This window comes from Salvelinus fontinalis, chromosome 31 (genome assembly GCF_029448725.1).
Source record: "Salvelinus fontinalis isolate EN_2023a chromosome 31, ASM2944872v1, whole genome shotgun sequence".
NCBI lineage: Eukaryota > Metazoa > Chordata > Actinopteri > Salmoniformes > Salmonidae > Salvelinus > Salvelinus fontinalis.
The window spans coordinates 23768693-23777101 of NC_074695.1; positions in this window are offsets into that span (position 1 = coordinate 23768693).

Below are 8409 nucleotides of genomic sequence, written 5' to 3' on the forward strand. Positions count from 1 at the left end.
CTGGTCATGGCTCGCTGACGGCTCTGGCTGGTCATGGCTCGCTGACGGCTCTGGCTGGTCATGGCTCGCTGGCGGCTCTGGCAGATCCTGTCTGGTTGGCGGCTCTGGCAGATCCTGTCTGGTTGGCGGCTCTGGCAGATCCTGTCTGGTTGGCGGCTCTGGCAGATCCTGTCTGGTTGGCGGCTCTGGCAGATCCTGTCTGGTTGGCGGCTCTGGCAGATCCTGACTGACGAATGGCTCTAGCGGCTCCTGACTGACTAACGGCTCTGACGGCTCGGGACAGACGGGCGGCTCTAATGGCTCGGAACAGACGGATGGCTCAGACGGCACTGGGCAGACGGGTGGCTCAGATGGCGCTGGGGAGACGGATGGCTCAGATGGCGCTGGGGAGACGGATGGCTCAGATGGCGCTGGGGAGACGGATGGCTCAGATGGCGCTGGGGAGACGGATGGCTCAGATGGCGCTGGGGAGACGGATGGCTCAGATGGCGCTGGGGAGACGGATGGCTCTGGCCGGATGAGGCGCACTGTAGGCCTGGTGCGTGGTGCCGGAACTGGAGGCACCGGGCTAAGGACACGCACCTTCAGGCTAGTGCGGGGAGCAGGGACAGTGCACACTGACCTCTGGAAGCGCACTATAGGCCTGGTGCGTGGTACCGGCACTGGTGGTACCGGGCTAAGGGCACGCACCTCAGGGCGAGTGCGGCGAGAAGGAACAGTGCGTACAGGGCTCTGGAGACGTACAGGGGCTTAGTGCGTGGTGCCGGAACTGGAGGCACTGGGCTGGAGACACGCACCATAGGGAGAGTGCGTGGAGGAGGAACAGGGCTCTGGAAACGCACTGGAAGCCTGGTGCGTGGTGTAGGCACTGGTGGTACTTGGCTGGGGCAGGAAGGTGGCGCCGGAAATACCGGACCGTGCAGGCGTACTGGCTCCCTTGAGCATTGAGCCTGCCCAACCTTACCTGGTTGAGGGGAGGTGGAATAACCCGCACCGGGCTATGTAGGCGAACCGGGGACACCATGCGTAAGGCTGGTGCCATGTAAGCCGGCCCGAGGAGGCGTACTGGTGGCCAGATATGTAGGGCCGGCTTCATGACATCCGGCTCAACGCTCAATCTAGCCCTACCAGTGCGGGGAGGTGGAATAACCCGCACCGGGCTATGCACATGTACAGGAGACACCGTGCGCTCTACTGCGTAACACGGTGTCTGCCCGTACTCCCGCTCTCCACGGTTAGCCTGAGAAGTGAGCACAGGTCTCCTACCTGCCCTTGGCCCACTACCTCTTAGCCCCCCCCCCCCCAGAAATTTTTGGGGTTTCTTCTCGGGCTTCCTTGCTAGCCGCGTACCTTCATATCTGCGGTCCTGGGCTGTGGCTGCCTCCTTCTCCTCCTCCTTCTCCCCCTCCTTCTCTCCCACCTTAGCCCGGGGTCCTTTTCCCTCTATGATTTCCTCCCAACTCCAGAAATCCTGCAATCCTTTTTTCGTGGACCACTGTTCGTGGTCCCGCTGCTTGATCCGGGTTTGGTGGGTGGTTCTGTAACGGGCTTCCTCCTTCTCCTCATCCGAAGAGGAGCAGCAAGTATTAGACCAAAATGCAGCGTTGTGATAAGACATGATTTTTTAATAAACAAAACCGGAAACACGAAGAACACTTGAATAGATACAAAAACAACAAACGACGTAGACTGACCTGAACGTAAGAACTTACATGAAAGGAAGAACGCACGAACAGGAAAAACAGACTACACAAAAACCGAATGAACAAACAAACCGAAACCAAAACAGTCCCGTGTGGCGTAACATACACAGACACTGACACAGGAGACAACCACCCACAAACAAACAGTGTGAAAACACCTACCTTAATATGGCTCTCAATCAGAGGAAATGAAAACCACCTGCCTCTAATTGAGAGCCATATCAGGTCACCCTATTACCAACATAGAAACACATAACATAGACTACCCACCCAAACTCACGCCCTGACCGTCAAACACATACAAAATAGCAGAAAACCGGTCAGGAACGTGACAGGCATGCATGAGAGCATCAGCTGTTCCGGACGACTGTGTGATCATGATCTCCGTAGCCGACGTGAGTAAGACCTTTAAACAGATCAACATACACAAGGCTGGGGGGCCAGACGGATTACCAGGACATGTGCTCCGGGCATGTGCTGACCAACTGGCAGGTGTCTTCACTGACATTTTCAACATGTCCCTGATTGAGTCTGTAATACCAACATGTTTCAAGCAGACCACCATAGTCCCTGTGCCCAAGAACACAAAGGCAACCTGCCTAAATGACTACAGACCCGTAGCACTCACGTCCGTAGCCATGAAGTGCTTTGAAAGGTTGGTAATGGCTCACATCAACATTATTATCCCAGAAATCCTAGACCCACTCCAATTTGCATACCGCCCAAACAGATCCACAGATGATGCAATCTCTATTGCACTCCACACTGCCCTTTTCCACCTGGACAAAAAGAAAACCTATGTGAGAATGCTATTCATTGACTACAGCTCAGCGTTCAACACCATAGTACCCTCAAAGCTCATCACTAAGCTAAGGATCATGGGACTAAACACCTCCCTCTGCAACTAGATCCTGGACTTCCTGACGGGCCGCCCCCAGGTGGTGGGGGTAGGTAGCAACACATCTGCCACGCTGATCCTCAACACTGGAGCTCCCCAGGGGTGCGTGCTCAGTCCCCTCCTGTACTCCCTGTTCACCCACGACTGCATGGCCAGGCACGACTCCAACACCATCATTAAGTTTGCAGAAGACACAACAGTGGTAGGCCTGATCACCAACAACGACGAGACAGCCTATAGGGAGGAGGTCAGAGACCTGGACGGGTGGTGCCAGAATAACAATCTATCCCTCAACGTAACCAAGACTAAGGAGATGATTGTGGACTACAGGAAAAGGAGGACCGAGCACGCCGCCATTCTCATCGACGGGGCTGTAGTGGAGCAGGTTGAGAGCTTCAAGTTCCTTGGTGTCCACATCAACAACAAACTAGAATGGTCCAAACACACCAAGACAGTTGTGAAGAGGGCCCAACAAAGCCTATTCCCCCTCAGGAAACTAAAAAGATTTGGCATGGGTCCTGAGATCCTCAAAAGGTTCTACAGCTGCAACATCGAGAGCATCCTGACTGGTTGCATCACTGCCTGGTACGGCAATTGCTCGGCCTCTGACCGCAAGGCACTACAGAGGGTAGTGCGTACGGCCCAGTACATCACTGGGGCTAAGCTGCCTGCCATCCAGGACCTCTACACCAGGTGGTGTCAGAGGAAGCCCCTAAAAATTGTCAAAGACCCCAGCCACCCCAGTCATAGACTGTTCTCTCTGCTACCGCATGGCAAGAGGTACCAGAGTGCCAAGTCTAGGACAAAAAGGCCTCTCAACAGTTTTTACCCCCAAGCCATAAGACTCCTGAACAGGTAATCAAATGGCTACCCAGACTATTTGCATTGTGTGCCCCCCCCCCCCCCCAACCCCTCTTTTTACGCTGCTGCTACTCTCTGTTTATAATATATGCATAGTCACTTTAACTATACATTCATGTACATACTACCTCAATTGGGCCGACCAAGAAGTGCTCCCGCACATAGGCTAACCGGGCTATCTGCATTGTGTCCCGTCACCCGCCAATCCCTCTTTTACAGTACTGCTACTCTCTGTTCATCATATATGCATAGTCACTTCAACCATATCTACATGTACATACTACCTCAATCAGCTTGACTAACCGGTGTCTGTATGTAGCCTCGCTACTTTTATAGCCTCGCTAAATCAAATAAAATGTATTTATATAGCCCTTCTTACATCAGCTGATATATCAAAGTGCTGTACAGAAACCCAGCCTAAAACCCCAAACAGCAAGCAATGCAGGTGTGGAAGCACGGTGGCTAGGAAAAACTCCCTAGAAAGGCCAAAACCTAGGAAGAAACCTAGAGAGGAATTAGGCTTTGAGGGGTAGCCGGTCCTCTTCTGGCTGTGCCGGGTGGAGATTATAACAGAACATGGCCAAGATGTTCAAATGTTCATAAATGACCAGCACGGTCAAATAATAGTAATCACAGTGAACAGGTCAGGGTTCCATAGCCGCAGGCAGAACAGTTGAAACTGGAGCAGCAGCACGGCCAGGTGGACTGGGGACAACAAGGAGTCATCATGCCAGGTAGTCCTGAGGCATGGTCCTAGGGCTCAGGTCCTCCAAGAGAGAGAAAGAAAGAAAGACAGAAAGAGAGAATTACTTAAATACTTAAATTTACACAGGACACCGGATAAGACAGCACTATTGGTTAGAGCCTGTAAGTAAGCATTTCACTGTAAGGTCTATACCTGTTGTATTCGGCGCACGTGACAAATAAACTTTGATTTGATTTGAGTAACTGCCCAGCCTGCCTTCCTCACACCCCCCTCCACAACGCTTGAATCGTCTGTGTATAAGATAAACTCAGGGTTTTCCAATGGATGGCTTTTAGTAAACCCATCAGAGAGCTGATCCAAAACCAGCTAACAACAGTCATGTTCAAGTGATGTGGAGTCTGGAGGAAGCATCCCAGTGGCTGGACTACATGGCGTGCCACGTTGTATGATGATGTTTGCAAGCCTCCAACACAGTCGACCACTTGTTCCAACGAGCAGCTGTGACCTGTGCAGCTTGATTTATTGTTAAAAGAGTATGAACAGCATGTGAACGATTGATGGTAAGATGTTGGTCGAGAACAAGCAATGCCACCATCGACACAGCGACGTAAGTAGCCTGCATAGCTCTGAGACACGGGCCCCATCCCAACGCCACATCATCCAGTTTCTTTGAATTGTAGCCTACAGGTTTCTGACAATCACCATGGTCTTGTGTTAGCACTGATGTCATGTAGCCATTTCTTCAGCCACAAAGAGGGTGCACAAAGCCGGCACTGATGACAGCGCTAGTTTAAACTTGCCAAAAGCCTCTTTCTGTTCTTCCGTGAAGGCTACAGAGTCTTTTGAATCGGGGTCTCCCTTGAGGAGGTCGTTAAGGGGCTGTGCAATTTCGGCAAAGGAGTCCACCCAGCATCTGTTGTAGTTGCAAAAGCCCACAAAGGAGCGGTGTTCTTTAATAGTAGTTAGGCAGCACCTCATCTGTGTAACGGCTGTCCTCCTCCTCACCTGAGGAGGAGTAGTAACAAGTATCGGAGGACCAATGCGTAGCGTGGTACGTGTTCATGCTTTTTATTAACGAACGAACACAGAAACAAAAACAATAAACGACACGTGAAATACAAACCGAAACAGTTCCGTGTGGAACAAACACTGACACGGAAAATAATCACCCACAAAACACAATAGAAAACAGGCTCCCTAAATATGGTTCCCAATCAGAGACAACGACTAACACCTGCCTCTGATTGAGAACCATATCAGGCCAAACGAAAAACCCAACATAGAAAAACAAACATAGATAACCTACCCAACTCACGCCCTGACCATACTAAAACAAAGAAATAACAAAAGAACTAAGGTCAGAACGTGACAGGTGCGGACTCCGGACTGAGGGGCAGCTCCGGACTGAGGGGCAGCTCCGGACTGAGGGGCAGCTCCGGACTGAGGGGCAGCTCCGGACTGAAGGGCGGCTCCGGACTGAAGGGCGGCTCTGGCAGCTCCTGACAGACGGGCGGCTCTGGCAGCTCAGGACAGACGGGCGGCTCTGGCAACTCAGGACAGACGGGCAGCTCTGGCAGCTCAGGACAGACGGACGGCTCAGGCGGCGCTGGACAGACGGACGGCTCAGGCGGCGCTGGACAGGAGGGAGACTCAGGCCTGCCGAGGCGCACTGTAGGCCTGGTGCGTGGTGCCGGAACTGGTGGTACCGGGCTGGGGACACGCACCACAGGGCGAGTGCGGGGAGCAGGAACAGGGCATACTGGACCCTGGAGGCGCACTGTAGGCCTGGTGCGTGGTGCCGGAACTGGTGGTACCGGGCTGGGAACACGCACCTCAGGGCGAGTGCGGGGTGCTGGAACTGGAGGCCTGGTACGTGGTGCCGGCACCGGAGGGCTGGTGCGTGGGGCTGCCACAAGAGAGCTGTTGTGTGGGGCTGTCACAGGAGGGCTGGTGCGTGGAGAAGGCACCAGATAGACCGGACCGTGAAGGTGCACTACAGGTCTCGAGCACCGAGCCTGCCCAACCCTACCTGGCTGAATGCTCCCCGTAGCCAAGCCAGTGTGGCGAGGTGGAATAGGCCGCACTGGGCTGTGCTGTGCTGGCGAACCGGGGACACCATGCGTAGGGCTGGTGCCATGTACCCCAGCCTGAGGAGATGCGCTGGAGACCAGATGCGTTGAGCCGGCTTCATGGCACCTGGCTCGATGCCCACTCTAGCCCGGCCGATACGAGGCGCTGCTATGTACCGCACCGTGCGCCTCATGGCATAACACGGTGCCTGCCCGTTCCCTCTCTCTCCACGGTAAGCACGGGGAGTTGGCTCAGGTCTCCTACCTGACTTAACCACACTCCCCGTGTGCCTCCCCCAATACATTTTTGGGGCTGTCTCTCGGGCTTCCAACCGCGCTTTCGTGCTGCCTCCTCATACCACCGCCTCTCAGCTTTCGCTGCCTCCAGCTCTGCTTTGGGGCGGCGATATTCACCAACCTGAGCCCAGGGTCCTTCTCCGTTTAAAATCTCCTCCCATGTCCAGGAGTCCAGAGATCGCTGCTGCTGCTGCTGCCCGTTACCACGCTGCTGGGTGATTCTGTAACGGGATTCCTCGTCCTCCTGTGACGAGGAGTAAGAAATGTCGGACCAAGATGCAGCGTGGTGAGTATTCATTTTAATTGAATACTTGAACAAAACAAAAACAAAAAAACAACAAACAAACGACAACGACGAAACAGTCCCGTAACGTGAACACAAGTACACATAAAACAGGAACAATAACCCACAAAACACAATAGAAAACAGGCTCCCTAAATATGGTTCCCAATCAGAGACAACGACTAACACCTGCCTCTGATTGAGAACCATATCAGGCCAAACGAAAAACCCAACATAGAAAAACAAACATAGATAACCCACCCAACTCACGCCCTGACCATACTAAAACAAATAAATAACAAAAGAACTAAGGTCAGAATGTGACAATCTGATGCAGCGGGACTGAGACAGGTAATGCCGGACTGAACGTAGTTATGTAGAGCACCTCAAGATAAAAACGTAATATTCAATATCGGCAAGTTAGACTAAATATTAGTACTACACAATCTGGTGGGTGATAACCTTCAACCTGTATAATAACACAAAACAATTCTTAAGACTAGAGACATTTATCAACAAATATTACGAAAACAAGCAACACCCAAAAATGACGGAGAGTAAAACAGGGGAACCGATTTCAAAACGAAAACGTGACTCTTCTACAGACACAGACGATTTAATATTTTCACCCCCGGGAATGGTAAAAGTCAAAACCGATCTGTTAAAATCAATAAATGACAAACTGGGTATACTTGAATTAGTCGGTAAGGATATAAAAGAGTTGAAGGCAAGCCTCGAGATGAGTGATGAAAAAGCTGCGACATTTGAGAAGGAAACAAACGAGCTAAAAGGGACAGTCAATAAGATTGAAACCGAAGTGAATGAACTTAAAACTTCTTATGGCTGCAATCCCGTTAACGGGATCGATATGACAACAGCCAGTGAAAGTGCAGGGCGCCAAATTCAAACAACAGAAATCTTATAAGTAAAATTCCTCAAACATACATGTGTCTTATACCATTTTAAAGGTAATCTTGTTGTTAATCCCACCAAAGTGTCCGATTTCAAATAGTCTTTTCAGCGAAAGCACCACAAACGATTATGTTAGGTCACCACCAACTCACAGAAAAATTCTGCCATTTTTCCAGTCAAAGAGAGGAGTCACAAAAAGCACAAATAGAGATAAAATTAATCACTAACCTTTGATGATTTTCATCAGATCACACTCATAGGACTTCATGTTACACAATACATATATGTCTTGTTCGATTAAGTTCATATTTATATCCAAAAACCTCAGTTTACAAAGGCGCCATGTTCAGAAATGCCTCCAAAATATCAGGAGAAATTGCAGAGAGCCACGTCAAATAACAGAAATACTCATCATAAACTTTGATGAAAGATACATGTTTTACATAGAATTAAAGATACACGTGTTCTTAATGCAACCGCTGTATCAGATTTCAAAAAGCTTTACGGCAAAACACAATATTCAATCATCTGAAAACAGCGTTCAGCCACAAATGCAAGCCATACAGTTACCCGCCAAATTGTGCAGTCAACAAAACTCATAAAAAGCATTATAAATCTTCACTTACCTTTGCTGATCTTCATCGGAATGCACTCCCAGGACTCCCACTTCCACAAGAAAT